A 16683-nucleotide genomic window follows, 5' to 3' on the forward strand; every position below is an offset into this window, starting at 1 on the left:
GTAGAGCTCAGTGATATGGTTTAGTGGAGGACTGGTTAGTGTTAGGTCAGAGGTTGGACTCGATGATCTTGAGGTCTCTTCCAACCTAGATGATTCTGTCTTATCCCACAGGCTCAGGGACAGGTGTGAATGCCAGGCCAGGAGGGGGAACTTGAGTTTGGTCCTGTTCCCTCAGTCGGGTCGGCAGCTGTGTGTGTGAGCCCCAGAGGCATCTCCGTGTCCCCCAGGAGGGGCACTGCCATTTTCTGACGCTTCTCCTGCCCGCGTGGCTTGTGTGAAGCACCTGCTCGTTTTACCCACAGCCTGCACCGAGGGTATCTTGACTGAAGGCTCACAGAATCTGCAGCTCTAAGGACTGAGAGCATCTCCTCAGCATTTTTTATGGGGTAGACATGGGCGTTTCTCCTGCCCAGTTTCTTGAACTTGTTAAAGTCTGAAGACTTCAGTAAATGAAAAATAGTGTAGAAGTAAGTATCACCGTGAAAGGTGAGGTAAAATATTCTTGTCCTCTCCATCCCTAGAAGTATAGTGCGTAGACAGAGCACTAGAACTCGAGGGAAAAATACTACGGGGAAAAAAAGTAAGTTTTTCACCTCTGTAAGCTTTTACTGCCTCATCCCACGCGAGGCAGCTGTTTTATGCCACCTTTACGGAGCGCTGTAAGGTCTCTGTGAGGTCCATCTGCGCTGCTTCCCTCCCCGGGATTGATCTCAGTTTGGGGCAGGAGGAGAGGCAGCGGCTGCGAGGAGAGCGCCGGGAACGGGCAGCGTCCGTGTGAGGTGAGGGAAGGGAAGGGAAAGGAAGGGAAGAGGCGTCGCCTCCCCCGGCGGCTCCCCCGGCCCTTTGGAGTCGCGGCCCGGCGCCGCCATGAGCCCGGTGGCGTCGCCTGTGGCGGGGGGGGGGGAGCCCGGCGCGCCCCGGCTGCGCCGCCTCAGGCAGCCGCCGGCCGGGCGGGCGGCGCTCGGGGGCCGGTAGCGGGCGGCCGCCGCCTCCCCGGGCACCGCGCACCGGGCGGGGCTCCCGGGCGGCCCGGCCCGGCCCCGCCGAGCAGCGCCGAGCCCCGGCTCCCAGCCCCGGGGCGCCTCCGTGCCGGGGCCGCGGCTCCGGCAGCGCCCGGCCCGGCTGTCCCCGCTCCCCCTCCCCGCCTCCCGGCGGCGCTTCCCCTTTCAGCGCTGCGCCCCGGCGGAGCGGTGCCGGGCTCGCCCTGCCCTGCCCTGCCCTGCCCGGCCGTGCCCCCGCGGTGCCTGGCGGTAAGTTCGGGGCCTCCCGGGGCGGGGATCCGCGGGGATCGGGGCTGCTCCCGGCCGGGCTGCCGGGCGGGGAGGCGCCCTTCAGAAGTGTTCGCCCAGCGCAGCGTTTAGAGAAGGAGATCGCTTCCCCGAGCCGTGGCGGGGATTGCTGCTGGGTGTCGGCAGGGCTCGCTCGGGGCTGTGTGGGCAGCGCAGCGCTCGGACCGATCCCAGACCCGGAGCAGAGCCAGGAGCCAGCCCCGGGTCCGGGCGTGAGGCTGGAGCTGCAACAAAGCCCGGCGCTGCCCGGCGCGCCCCCGCCTCACTCCTGCGAAGTCCCCTCGGTGCCCCGGGGAGGCTGCGGGGCCGCTCCGTGCTGCCGCCGGGTCCCTGCCCCGCTCTGTGCCCGGGGCTCGCGGCTCGCAGCGCTGCGGGACAAAGCGCCCTGCGGCCAGCGGCACCATCCCCTCCGTGCCGGAGCCGGGGCTGGGGTTGTCACGGCGCTCCGCTCGCCTGCGGTGACAGAAGCGCTCCCTGAAAGCCGTCTCCTCCTCGGAGAGCCCTTGTCCCCCAGGGAGAAACCAGCCCCGCAGAGGGGCTCTTGGCGCTTGCGGCTGAGCCCTGCCTGGCTGGCGGAGCTGCTCCGAGGGATGCTGCGTTGTTAGTGTTGGCTCTGTAAGTAAAACAGCCCGTCAGGGCCGCGGGTATCTCACTGCTATTACATTGTTCGGGGCTGCTGACAGAATAACGCCAGATGCCGTGCGTTCTCGTTACAACAAGTGGGAAGTTTTATAACTGGCATTGGGAAGAGAAGCGTGGGTTTCTTGCTAGCTAACGTGCCTCGGTGTCCCGCTGCCGGCTGGGGATGACCTTGAGCGACCATCCTGTGCCTCGGTGTCTGCCGGGGCTCTGCCACATCACGAGAGGACACAACTTCACCGCTCTGGGTCCTGCCGGGGCCCTGCTGTGGCTCTGTGAGCATGGAGTGGCACCACGGGGCTGGAGAGCCCTGGGCTCACAGCGATCCCACCTCTGGCCCCAGCGTGCTCACTGCGCTTCTGTTTGACTTTGCAAGTGCCACCTAAGCCAGCTTAGAAACGCCGGGCTTTATATTCAACAGGCTTTGAATATGTAAAGCCTTGGGGCTTTGGTATAATCAAGCGATGCTGCCTTTTTGCAAGTAGCCCTTCAGAGTTGTGAGGGTTTTGCCCGTTTGGTTGTGGTGTTTTTTTTGTTGTTGCACAGAGGCATCAAAAGGCAACCAAACAAGAAAACTGCAAAGTACTGTTGAAATATCTTGCTTCTTAAAAGAAACGGAGCTGGTGATTTTTGGTTTGGCCAAATTACAGTCACCTTTACGACTTGTGCTTTGTGCAGCACAGGAATTTCTGAGCGATGGGCCGTCTCTCCTGTGACTCCCCATGCAGCAGCTCATTAACTTGTCAGGCTTCGTTGTTGCTGTGTAAACTTCTGTAATGGATTTTCCATGTACCAAGAAAAATCGAGCAAGCTATTTTTGTCTCGTTTTCCTTTACAATCACCATTTGCCCCTTGTTTGTGGATAGGTCACTGTCCTCTTTCTGGGGGGAGGGAAAATACTTTTCCCAGTGGAACTCAGTGCTGTGCTCCAGAGCCATGTGCGATGGTTACTTTGTGTGTGGGGGGTGGTTGCTGTTTTCATTCAGATGTTCAGAGACTTTTCCTCTGGGGAGCCTTTTTGCTTATGCGTTTGAGGCATAATGGCAGCAATTGAAGAGGAAAGCAGAATGTGGTTTTCTAAGACGTTGTTTATTAAAACTACTTGATTAAAGTGATGAGCAGCAGTGTGTTACATACCCAGCTGTCCTACCCTTGTAATTCTTCCTGGCCAAGAACAGAGTGGAAAGAAGCTGGAGGGATGCCTCTACTGGGCTAAAGGTCTGTAAGTCAGGTTGCGTTGTGGCTGCTCACTACAGCTCACTGGCATCCTTTACTCGCAGCTTTTTGCACTGTGGCAACATGTCTTCAGTGCAAATTTGAGGCTTTCAGAGTGCTTCTGGGCGCTGTACATCCCAGCTTGAATGATGGTAATGTATAGCAGCGTTGCTAGTCACTTCCATTTCTTCCCTCAGCCAGCGAGGATAAACGCGCTCTTAATAGAATATACATGTAAAGGAAATCTAGATGGGTTTTCTTTTTAGCGTGTTCACCAGGATGGAGGTTTGATGTAAATGTTGCTGGACTTCGTAAGGCTTGGCTGAAGGCCAGAGGTGGTGGGGAGGAGCGCTGGCTGGCATCGCAGCGGTGGGCAGGGCTGGCCTCGTGGCTCGAGCTGCGAAGGGCTCCGTGCTGGAGGAGCTCTGTTCAGATTGCTGTGGCTAATTTTGTTTATTCTCACTGGGCTGTGGTGTAATGCAGTGCACAACTCGGGGCTAATGGAAATGTAGGCCACGCGTGTTGTCCTGGGGTCTTAGAGTATTTGTTAAGCTGGTATAGATCCGTTTTCTGTGATGAAAGCAATGCTTAAGGCTGCCCATTGAATAGCTAACCACATTTTTTTTTTAAGTCAAAACTCAATGTAAAGTTGCTCTGCGTAGCTAAATATTTGCTGATAATTCTGTAAATTACTGTTGTTGGACTTGCTGTTTGAAAATAAACATGTGCTGTGGACTGAAACTTGCCAGACCAGATAGCTACCTCACCCACGTGTATTTTTCATGGGATTGTGTACATGCTGGTGAACCTGCATTGCTCCCTGCAACACGCACATCCTTCAGGGATGGCTTTTCCAAATTGCAGTTTAGGTTACTGACAACTCCGGCTAATGTACAGTATGCTATAGGATAAGGTGTTAATGTATCATGCACTTTGTGGAAGAGTTGTTCATGCCTTTAAGCTTTTTTACTTCACTCAGCTTATGTTTTTGTGGGAGTTGTTTGTTTGGAATGTTTTGCTTATCTGCTTTGCAAAGTTGCCTGTGGTTCACTGCTGTAGTTGGTAGACCAGGTCCTGCAGACACACTAGGGTGCATTCGCCTACGTTCTGCATGAATCCAGAGTTTCGTAATAACTAGCAATCGACTGGTGTCATTTACTGTGAGAAAGCTTTTCCTATTACACTGTTCAAGGTACTGCTGAAAGCAGACAGCTGTGTGCATGCCCTGCACGCTCTCCACCGTACCTGGAGTTGAAATGGTAGGTGCTCTTTGAAGTCTGTTTTGAGCTGATGTCCAGCATGATGCCAGGAAATGCCTTTGTTTTGCTTTAGCTATTTGTACTGCTTCATAGCCCACAGTCCTTTAGATTGCATGGTGATAAAATTGCTTTTCTTTTTTTTTTTTTTTTTTAAATTGAAAGCTGACAGATAATCAGTAGTTTCTACTAGCTACCAAGGAAATATCCTTGCCCTTAGGAGTCTTTATTTTAAAGCAAAGTTTAAAGAAAACAGGGATGTCCCAGCAGCTGGAAAACTCCATTAGACAGGGCAAGAAGAAATGCATTTGATGTGGCAGTGCTGTGTAACACAGCACGTGACTTCGGGCTAAGAGCTGCTGTTGGAATTTGATTGGCAATATTTGCTTTAAAGCTAATGGCTATACTTTAGCTACCTCTGCCCTACTAAAGACTGGGCCTGCCCATCGACAGGGTTGGGAAGAGGTCAGTTCTTTCCTTCCTTTGGCTGCTTTTGGACCAAAGATGGAGAATTGACAGATTTGTGTTTGTATATATTTGTATATGCGCATAGATATCTATTTATATATATGTGTAATATATATGGGTGTATGTGCCTTTTTTTATTATTATTTTTTAAGGGATGTCATCTTTCGCTCAGAGGTGAGCGCAGGGCACCCTGCCTGTTCTCTTCCTTAGTAAGAGGTTGGGTGCCCAGCCTCAGCATGGGTGCTCAGCTTTGACCCAAATCTGCTCACAATGAAGTCACTTGAATTTGAACTAGTGCTGAGCAACATCTTGTGCAGCTGTATTTCCTTCTCTCTGCTTATTTTGCATATCTTTGGGTCGGACACCGCAGGCAAATCCTGCTCGCTATTGGCAGCAGCTGACGGGTATGACTGTCGCACTACAAAGCGAGGGTGACTTCGCAGCTTTATCTTCGAGGATTTGTCAGCGGCTGAAGTGACAAGTTAGCTCTGGTGTACAGCACAGAACGTGGCAGTGTATGAAATCCATCTCGGAGCTGCCTGCAAGTAATTCTTTCAGAGCCATGCAGCAGGTTCTGAAGGTGTTTGCTTTCTTGCACGTTCCCAAAAGCTAGTTCCAGCTAGCTAACGCCAACTTTCCTGTCTATAACCAAAGTCTCGAATGCACTTGTGTGCTCTCAGGCTGGGTGATCCCTTTCCATGTTAACAATTCCCAGCGAAGATCTCCCCAAAGGGATTTTGGGAGATTCCCCACCTTTATGGTAGGTCCATGTCCTGGGATGTAACCAGGGTCCGGACTGCTCTCGCTCTGTCTTCTGAAACTTCTTTGCAGGGTACCTGCTGAGCTTTCTCAGCAGGTAGGTGCACCAGAAAGCCTGAAACTTTTCTGTCTTATGTCTGTGAAAAAGGGTTGTCATGAGGACATTTGACTTGGACTTTGCTATTGCCATTTCCTTGGCTTTCAGTATGACTGGTTTCTGGCGCTGCTGACATCTGGGTAATATTAATTGCAGTAGTCTCGCTTCTAATTCAGAGTGTGCTGATCAGTCACTAAATATTTATATAGTCCTTGTTTTTGAAGTTGCAAGATGAAAAGGGTGTGTTTTCTATCATCTTTCCTATTCAAAAGCAAATAACGCATTGAAGCTGCTGATTATTTAAAATGATCAAAATATCAAAAAAAAAAGAATTTCCTTTGTACTTGGGTCCGTGCTGACATAACTGTTTCCAGTAGTCTAAAAAATCTCGCGTGTAGCTCATTGATGACTTGTGTAGACTGAGATTCAAGGTTGTAAGCGCCGTGATCATCTGCCGAAGATGTGAGAATGTGCTCAGGAAGGATTTGTTACAACATGTGTCCTATCTTATCCGTTGAGGTTTAGATATAACAAGATATATTAAACAAGCACCAGCATGAGACCTGAAATACATACTGGTTATTCCTAAGTTTCTTAACATTCATATTAACAGTATTTGAAGCAAAGCGTGTGGGTGGGGAGAAGGAAGGGGAGAGGAGCTGCCTGTGCAACCAGTCTCTGAGCAGCTTTGTGGTGAAGTGTGGCAGGAGGGCAGGGAGAGGAACCATCGACAGCACACGTGCTTGGATGGGCGCCTGGAGAAAAGGCGAGGAGCTCACCTTCAGTAGGTACTGAGCCCAACTATTCATCAGTATGTAAAGATGAAACGGGGAATGAGAAAAGGTCTCAGGGGCAAGGCACACGTGAAATTATCAGTTGCTGTGGGATATTTGTGCGATGCCTGAGCACCTTCCCGTGAGGCTCAGCAGTGGCGTAGCAGCGTGCCTTCCTTGCCTGCTGGAGCGCTGGGAAGAGAGGAGGTGTCTGAGATTGCTGCCTGGAGTTCATGTCTAGGAGTAGAGTGGTCTTTGATTTTACAGTATTTTTTTTTTTTTTCTAGCAGGCCATCTACACCATTGATAATTGGCTTTTGTGCCCTTAGACTCTGTAACAAGAATTAACAGTTACTTGCTCGTACTCACCTCCTTCTAGCAAAGTTGAATGAAAGTGCAAGAGAAGAAGAAATCCATACATGCCAGGACATCACAGTTTGACCGCTGGAAGAAAACACCAAAGGGAAATTCAAGCTGAAATGTATTGACACTCCAGGGATGTGAGACTGACTGATCTGGCTCTTACTTCTGTACTCCATTCGCGTTCTGCTAATTGAGGAGGCTGGAGCAGGAAGTCCTAATGAAGGCAACCCATTCCCTTTGCTCCATTTATTTTTAATTTTATTTTTTCTCATGGTGAAATAGCTTGGAACTCAGTGGACCTATGCCCAAGGTGGGTAAGAAATGTTACTTAGTAGTGAGTGCAGACTGATGTGTAATTATTCGGGAGAAGAAGAGAGACTATTTCTCTTTCCCTGCAGCTAGAAATTGTTGAGATTGATTGACTGTTGGTGTAGCATCCTACAGTGCGCTCTTCCAGTGCGTGGAGGTCTGTCTACTCCTGCTTCTGCAAATGAAGATAGTGAATTAATGCAGAAGTGTGTGTGTGTGTGTATATATATATATATATATATGCACATATATATTAATGTTGGGTGTTAGAAAGGGTGGGTGGGAAGTCTGCTGCCTAAGTCTGGCATGTAAATGTAGACGTCTGAATTAGTAATGCAGGAGCCATAGTAGTGAGCGTAGCAAGTAGCTCAGTTTGCCAGGAGCACTGATGGCAGTATAGACAACCTGGGTACTTCCTGTGCAGGCATACAAACCGTGCAGAGCAGGCTTCTGTTTACACCCATTATGAAAAATGTGGGAGGGATGCTTCCTCTGGATATCCTTACACCAAGCCATGACTGACATCTAATACTACTTTCTTCACAGAGTTCCCACGTAAGTGGCCCTCACAGGGGATGTTCTGCTTGTTCTTTTTTTAAGCTGAATATTTGTATGTGGTGGTTTTTGCTTCCACAGCTGTTTTCTATTTTGTTTCAAAATGCTGCATTAAGAGATAAAGCAGTTTGGCAGGACCTAAACCCCCTTGCGTTCCCGCTTGTCCTCAGATACCAGAGCGTTTGGGGGTGCCTGGGTTTAGATTCTGAGTGATGCCCAGTTCAGCTGTAAAGTCCAATTGCATTCAATATATTAATTTACCACGCTCATGGCTGCACAGTAGAGCAATGCACCTTTAGTCCAGTAGCTTAACGACTGGTGTAGTTTGTCAAATCAACAGAGTACAGGTTCTTTTGGGTTGTTGATGATAAATACACGTTCTGCAAAGCACGTGCAAATACCATGAATATGACTAACGCAACCAGCTTCGTGTAAGTTAACTCATGAAACAGCTCTATAGAGACAGGTTTCCTGGGGAAGCACTCAGTATAACTGAGGGTTTGGATCTCACCCAAGAGGCATCCCTGTGGGGAAAGCGAGGTTCAGCCCTTCGGCTGATCCCAGAAGTCAGCCGTGTCCTTCTGACTTGTCTGCAGTGCTATCTTCCCTATCATTTTTTCTCTCTTGAGCTGTTTTTATGCTGTTTTCTTACTGCTAGCTGAAGCTTGAGTGACTGTAGTCATATGTATCTTCGTTATTCTTGGTGTAAAATCTTGGTTTTGCTTTAAAGGTATAGGCTCAGAGAAATGCAGAGCGAATGCTCAGCAAGGGTTGGTCGCATACTGGAGGTGGGTAGCCTTTGGGACGGAGGTTTGTTTGGCATCGTAATGAGATTATCATGAGCAAAGTTCACCCAGAGGTCATCTTTTGTTTATCAGTTTGGCTCAGGGCTGGCCAAGCTGCCTATCAGTCCCATAGTACCATCAGGTTCCCCATCCCTGTGGAGATCTCACAGCCTCGCCGTGGGGTCTTTGCTCCACTCCACCCTCCGTGCTATTTCTCTGAGCACACCAAGCTCCCCTGGTGCTGCCAGCACCTAAGGTTGCAGGTTATGTTGCCAAGGGGACTATCATGGAGCACATTCCTTACATATCTGCTGCATCTCACCCTGGAAGTTTCCTCAGCCTTGAACCTTCTCTTCAGATGTGGACATATCGTTAGTCTCAGTAAGTCACCTCCAGCAATTATTCCCCACCAAAGTGGTAAGAAACGTGGTGTGCCAGAATCAAAGCTGAGCCTGATGGTCTATTGCAGAAATATAATTGTAAGGGAAAATTCAAGCAGTCGCTGTATGACAGAAAAGATGTGTGGGTTGATGAGCTTAGTAGAATGCAGTTCTTGCACTTAGGTCTCTTATAGTGCAAGAAGATATTTTTTATTGTATGTAATAATTAGCTTTTGAAATGAAGGGGATTATCTTTCAGTTTAATCACTCTGCCTTAATAGCAGGGGAGAAAAATTACTGTTTTGTAAGACTTTCAGCTCTGTTCTCAGTGTTTTCTAAAATGACATTTTAATTGAATTTGATATTTATGGTACTGATAATTGTTGTTCTTGTGGCTTCCTACCTGTTCTTCACCATATACTAAGCAGCTGTATTTTTAAAGATTGTGTTCTGCTCATCCTCCCAAACAAATATTATTTCTTTTTGTGCGTGTGAGGAAATTATTACTTTCATTTTTAATGTCTAGCTCTAACATTCAGCTACACTTCTCTCGTTAACACAAAGCATTATATAGTTGCTTCATATCCAGTACATGAATAGCTTGTACATAAATAACAAAAGTAGGTTTAAATTTCATGTCTGTACTTAGAAAAACTAATGGATGGTAATCAGCCTAATGGCTGATGATAGATTGTGCTGTGCCAGCAGGGGAGCTTGCGCCCAGGAAGAGTAACACAAGATCAGGAATGGCTAGAGAATAGTTGGTGAATTTGGTGCTTTTTTAATTCCTTCAATTAACCTGATTAAGCAGCTTAGCTTAAATGAGCAGAACGTGGGGGTTGGAAGTTCTCCCATGTAGTATTTTCCCCCTGCTTTAGGAATTAATTCCTTTAATATTTTGTCTGTAGAAAGCAGGCAGCCCTGGTTGCTTTTGTGGCTTGCACAGGCATGAGACACCCTATGCTTAGTATGAGAGGCACACACAGGCTTATTTTCCTCTGCAATTGGATCTAGGCAGAAGTCATAAATCATAGTGATTTCTGCACAGTGCAGTTGAATGGAGACTGACTACCCTATTTTATTAATATTGAAAGTTCACTCTGCTTACATCACTATTAATTCTTCCTCAGAAGGAATATGCTGTTTTTTTCCTTTGCCTTTTGCTCAGCTTCAGAGATGTGTTTTGCAAATGCCATCCTCTGGTACCTGAGGCTGGTTTGTTAGGGTATCTGTGGCAGAGCCTCTCCAGAGCGTTGACTGAGCAGATTTTGGACATGGGCTTCTTTGTTCAAGAACGTTTTGTGCTGTGCTCCAGCTATAGCATTGAAGCTGTGTGTTCTCATTGCTCTTGGATGTCTGTGTTGGCTGCAGCTGTGGCAGACTTCAGCAGATATTTTTCCTCCTACACTTGCCAGCCCCTTGCCTGCCTGCTCTTTTGTTCTTCCGACCCCTGTTTCAGGGCAGCGGTTCCCAAATGAGGGAATTCCAGCAACCATTTTGGGACAATACCTAAGATTTCCAGTTGTGCCACCAGTGTACTTTCCAGGTAACCTGGTGCGTCCTCTTTCCTCCCCAGTCTTTATTTTCTTAGTGTCAGGTAGGGAATTGGGTTGGGGCTGTTAGATGGTAGCACAGGGTTCCACCTCCCTCTGCTTTTCCTGAGGATGTCTTTTCCCTTTCTAGTAAGAGTGGTGGCTATGTCAGAATATGTTGTAGTATCTTCTCAGAGCACAGAGAAGCAGCCTCAGATGGAACCAATTTGTGTATCCTACAGATCCTGAAGATACCAGGGAACCTACCTGTTAGAAACTACTGCAGCATCACTTGGACTAGGACTGACCTGTGGCATCGTGGCAGTTTGGAGCTCAGTGTGGCTAATCTCTCCTCTTTTCAGCTGCTGGCCTAATAAATTGTTGATTTCCTAATTATAGGTCTTTCCATCTACTGCTGGCTCGTCCTCTCAGCAGGAATATGCCCTCAGTTACACTAATATGTGGCCACAGATTATTTTGAACAGTTTTCTAAACGAATTCAAGTATTTTTGCAGTATTAAATGTTGTGATTTCTTACACAGGGTATCATTAAACCCAAGTAGTAGCTTTGGAAATTGGGATCTGTGTTTATATCATGTTTTTCTGAAAAGAATTTCAGAGAAGATATTGACACTATTGTAGCCTTTCTACTCCTCTGTATTATATTGTGCTAACCGAAAGCCTTGACATCGAGTATTGCTAATTACTAGTGAGTCTATATATTTACATCGAACCAGGTCAGGTATCCGATGCCTAAGGAAAGGTTGAGGAGTAAGTGTGGTTCTGTGATCTCTCTTTTCAGTCATGCCAGGTGGGCTGCACTACCTGTAAAAGCCTGTGATTTGGAGTTGGAGGTAAACATCTTAAAATAACACTAAAAAATAGGAAAGATGTCTGGTGGTCTTCATATGCATCAGTGTCTTCCCCTTTCTCTTTGTTGATTATGAGGAGAACATTAAATGAGTCAGTGTGTTGGTTCTGGAGCTGTATGAGATGAATTCCTCTTCTTTCCCTTCTAATTGTGGAGAAGATTGACTTTTTTGTTCATTCAAAAATGGACCTTTACATGCCTTTATTTTATCCCAGTGATGACCTCACCCACATCAGAGAATCCACATTTTGTCAGGGGAATCCCACCTATGGGTCAGGTTAGTACTTACAGCTGGCTTTATCATTTGGAAACAAGTGCTCTTTTAGGAGCTGAAGTGGGCCAGTGCCAGTGGAGAAAAATAGAAGCAGCTTCGTCTGGTCATTGACTGAGATGATGAAGTGTGTGAAGGGAGCTCAAGAAGGCTGCTACAGAGATGTGGGCACAGGGGGCAAAGCTGTAGTTACTAAGAAGGAAAATTCCCGACAGTAAAAACAGTAACACACAGAGCAGGTCTTTCCCTCTGTTACACCACTGGGATGAGTTTGGTGTAGAATCTTGTCTGAGTGGCTAGTGAAAGCTGGTTGTTTTTTATAAACCCTCTTGTGTAGTTGTAATTATTTTGGGGATAATTCAACTTTTTGTGACTAGTTGAGTACTAATACAAGAGCAGATTAAAGTCCATCAGGAAGGCTGTGTGAGTAAGCAAGCCATTTGGGACTTCCCAGAGCCCTCAGGAGAAGGATGAAAAGGAGAGGGGGACTGTGGAAAGACAAGGATTGTCATGGCAGGGCCCTCTGCCATAAATCTGTGACGGAGATGATATGCAGTGGAATCGAAAATACCCGGTTTTTATTCCCTCTGTTGGCATAGGGAAAGATACCTGTTCATGAGAGAAATTCCTTAGGTAATGAGAAGTATTTGTAAACTCCTGGATTTTAACACTGCATTTAACTTTCATACTGGATAAATCATCTTTGTTGTGAACTGTAACAGTTTGAGAGGTAATGATAAATACAAAAATTCCCAACCACTTTTGATCCCGTGATTCTAGCAGCAGTTTCAGTGCCTGCTCGATGTTTTGGGGCAAGGTATATAACAATTTGTCCTTTGAAAGAGTGCTTGAAACCTAAACTCCTCAGATTTCTAGTACCTAAAAAGATAACCCTTTTTTCTTAGCATGTTGGCCAAGGGCTAGCTTTCCTTTACTGTGAAGTAATCTGTACTGTTTGTACGGTATCCGACACAGCTTTACATTCAGCAGCAGGGTGGTTTTAAAGTGACTTCCAAGTCTGTAGGAGTAGTAAACCACAGCTTGCTTGATAAAAGCAAATTTCAGTTCCGCTGGCATGAATACCTGGGCTGCATGTCAAATGATGCTGGAATAAGGTTCATGGTAACAAACTCGGTTCCCTCCTATCTGTGCTGTTCTTGAACGTGATGAAATAAACTGAGTCCAGCTCTGATAAAGTTGAAAGACTAAATTTCTCGGTATTTGTTTGGGAATGTAGGCTGCATTGAGTGTGTTATGGTTCTATAGTTTATTTATTTATTGATTTATTTTTCTGAAGGTAGCCTCATATTTTTAAAGATATTTCTAAATGTCGCTATTATTCTTTGCTATGCTTGAAATCAAGGTGTCTGCATATCGTATTGCAGTCTAGGGTTTCACTGATTTTTCCAAAATTTAAAACTAAAAGTGTGGTGTGGGGTGTTCTATTTAATTAATTAATTAATTAATATATTGCACCTGTTGCTAGAGTTCAGCTTGTATTTACTGTGCTTTCTCCTTGTATATAGTGCTGCTGAACCAAATTTAGACTGAATGTATTCTCTCCAGGGCAAAACAGAGCCCTGCCTGAATTATTGGAGGACTGGTGTCCAGCAAGTTTCGATGATTGCTTGAAGATTCTCTACAATCATATCAAATGTGTGTTTTCATGCAAAGTTACTGGGGCATCCTCATTTTTGTATAACTTTGGCAAGACTTTTGGAATACGATGCTAATTCTTTTACTTCACTGACAGTACACCTAGACACTGAGTACTGATACCTTTTTATTCCTATCAGAAATTGGATCATTGTAGAGCTTTCTTCCAAATAATTTGCATTTTTTTTCTTTCTCTCCTTCCTTTTCCCCCAGTACATTCAAGTATGAAATATAATCAGCAGTAAAATGGTGCTCAAAAGAAAATTCTCTGCAGAAGGCTACTGTGCAGCAGGAACTTAGGTATGAAGGTATTTTGAGAAACGCAGACCTTGCATTTGAGCTTATGGACCAGAGTCTGGTTGGGACTCCTGTAGGTATGCACAAAGCTTATCAAAGCTGATTTATTTCCATCCGTACCTTTATTAGGAAGTCTCGTTTTTAAGTACTTCCCTGTGGTTAGAAATACCTGGAATTGTTGGCACTTGTAGCATGACATTCTTTTAGGATGTGTACTGTTAGGTCAGTAATAAAGCAGTGTAAATGCTACTCAAAGGGACAACTTCTTTCACCATGTCTGTTCCTAGCTGGAGGCCCTCTCTGCTTTTAACACTGGAAACAGTCTGAGTAATGTGGATGTTTTCTCCTCTGAAAAGCATTACTTGTTTGCAAAGGCAGTGTTTCTTCTTCATCTGGCTCTAGTGAAATGAAAGATCCATAAAGAAAATAACACCCTACTAGCCTCTACAACTGTAAGAGGAGTCTGGCTCCACACACAGGTATTCCCATGTGTCTTCAGGAGTAGCCGGATTCTTGTCTTGGGTGCATCACTGGCACTGCATCTTTAACTCTTTAAATCCTCGTGGCCTTTCCCAGTTTCCCCTGCATTACTAAATTCTCCATTTCCTTAATTAATAGCAAACACAAACAAAGTATTAACCTGTAAAATAGGGAAGCTTTTATATATATAAATATATATATATATATATATATATATATTTATATATTTATATGTATAAGGCAAATCAATTTTGTTGCTCAGAGCTCAGGCAGTTTGTTTCTATGTTATTACTTTCTTCTTCATTTCCATTTGTCTGTGCAATTGTTCTTTACTGACAGATGGGCTTTAGCAGAGGCGTGTTTAAAACAAATGAAGTTCACTGCTGTAGCTCAAAGAAATGTGTTGGGATTTTTTGTTTGTTTCTTTGAGAAAATATTTGTTTACGGACTAGGAAGTTGTTTTGTCTCTTTGTTAGAGCTCAAAAGCTCTGTGTAACTGCATTTGTAACCTAACTGGGGAAATACCAAATCAGCATAAATCAGTTCATGTTCTGAACTTCTGATGGTGCTTCCTTAAGATGTGTGAAGTCTGTTTACTTCACTTCTGTTCTTTAAAAGAAGCCACTCTAGAGACTGCAGGACTAATGAAGTGTTGCTTCCTGCTCCCTTCAGGTCTTGTGGCAGACTAGGCTTCAGGTCTGTAGGATGCTTTGCCTGCAATTACAGCTTTTTAGTAAACTAATTTTCTTCTGTATTCCTTATAAGATGTGGGCTTGCAGTCCAACCAGATCTTCCACGTGGTTGCTTCCAAGATGAATGTCCTCTCCCCAGCTGGCACACAGTCATCTCAGAGCCCGCTACTGTTCGTCAGGTCTGGCTGAGGGGAACTGCTGGCTGAAAGAGTTAAGGGGGAAGGGTTAGGAGGGATGCAGATGGTGCAATTGTGTAAGCCTATTTTCCTATTAAACAAAAGAATACGCTTTTGTTTGGGACCAAACTCGTTCTGTGCGCTCATCCCCTCCGTGTCTGTGCGCGCACAATGACTGCTGCCCTGCGGCCACAGCCCGGGCCTGACCGTGTTGTGGCTTCCCGAGGCCTCGCTCCCCACAGCCCGTCCGGCACCGCTGCGGGGGGCAATATCCATGGCTCTCGCCTGTTGTGCTTGGCCAGAGGCACAATATGTTTTTGTCACCAGAGTTTGGCAGCTCTGTTGGAAGCATTAAAGCCATCCAGGTCAGGCCAGGAGCAGCCGCTGACGGGCCGCTTCAGCTGGAGCCTCGGCCACGTTTGCCTCTGGGCCACCAGCATCTGACAGGTGTTGTTCATGTGCTGCTGCTGCAGCTCCTACCAGGATTAAGCAGCAAAAGGCTGCAAAACAAAACAAGCAGACAAAAGTAGTCTGGTCGTTCCAGGAGAATTGCAACTTTTAAGCCATCAGTGAATTTCTTTTAATGAGAGGCACAGAGACTAAGAACTTGGCTTGTCCAGTAACTACAAAACATATGTATAGGCATTGTGAGGCTGGAGAAATCTCTTTTACAGTGCTAAGTCTACAGCAGCATTGGGATTAAAAGAGAAGAGCTGCTGTTAGTGGGTGTTCTTCCTTAGTCCCATCTTTATCGTGGTGCTGCCCCTCAAAAACCAGCTGTAGGCCTCGGCTTCATCCCAATTTACAGAGACTCACCAGGCTTGGGAAACATTGACACACACACTGACTGACTGGCCCTTGAGCTGAGGGGCTGGGTTTTCACTGGAGCACGTTGTTGTGCTTCCTGCAATTGCAATAAAGTTCTGGTGAAAAGTTGTATTGAGCTAGGGGAGCTCTCGTTTGGCTGACTGTCACATTCTGCCATCCTTGGACCTCCCCTCAGTCTGCGTGGGGAGCAGTTTTGGCTCACCCCCTGTGATCTGTAGCCAGCTACACAACTGGGATGATGCTTTCCAGTGGCCTTCTTCTCATCTCTGACTTCCTAACTTTTCTTCCATTTTGAAGGCCAACTGATTGTACTGCACCTTACAGCGGCAGAAATGCAGGGAGTTGGAATGTATTCAGCCACATCCATGGTCATATTTTTTTCTGTTTTGAAACCAGAGCTCATAGGGGCATTGATCCTGTAAAAAGCTGTAGAGGTAACATGTAAAATAAATTGCCAAAAATGTGTTAGGATGGTTAAAAGTAGCAATGACTGGAAAGAAATTGAGATATTAAAACTTAATTATTCTTTGGGCTTTAAATCTCTTGTGTTCTGACACTTAATGGTATTACTTATTTACTTGGTGAAGCACAGCTGAGTAGATATGTAAAGTGGCAAATGATCCTGTATAATGCAAAATGGAGCAGAAAACATAATTCTCAATTTGGTGTTAAGCCTTATTCATGTGTTAATTTGCTTTTTTAATATAAGCCTGACACTTGAACGTTCAGAATGACTACTTCAGCCATTCAGGAGGGAGAGGAAGGTATTTACCATAATGGAAGGGTGGCTGCTGGATGAAAGATGCATGATTTCTTGTCAGGAGGGTGAGGGAGCTGAAAGCTTATGACTTGAATTTAGACGTAAAGTTCAGCTGTGCCCCTTGGGGCAGCTTGAAGTTACTGTGGAAATTCACTCTACTGTTTTGGGCTGCTGCTTAAATAAATGGTTCTGAATTTCAGATTTTTTTTTCCTCCCCCTTTTGCTATGCCAG

General features: G+C 46.1%; 1 protein-coding gene across 3 annotated transcripts in view; it reads left to right on the top strand.

Annotated features, from left to right (window-relative positions):
- The first annotated feature begins 1222 nt into the window (after positions 1-1222).
- Positions 1223-16683, top strand: part of SPSB4 (splA/ryanodine receptor domain and SOCS box containing 4) — an 87347-nt gene continuing 71886 nt past the window's right edge. For all 3 annotated transcript variants that reach the window (XM_032193611.1, XM_032193609.1, XM_032193612.1), the window contains exon 1: positions 1223-1250. The gene's annotated coding sequence lies outside the window, so the exon portion shown is untranslated. The remainder of the gene's footprint in view (positions 1251-16683) is intronic.

The sequence above is a fragment of the Aythya fuligula genome, chromosome 9 (assembly GCF_009819795.1).
Source record: "Aythya fuligula isolate bAytFul2 chromosome 9, bAytFul2.pri, whole genome shotgun sequence".
Classification (NCBI taxonomy): domain Eukaryota; kingdom Metazoa; phylum Chordata; class Aves; order Anseriformes; family Anatidae; genus Aythya; species Aythya fuligula.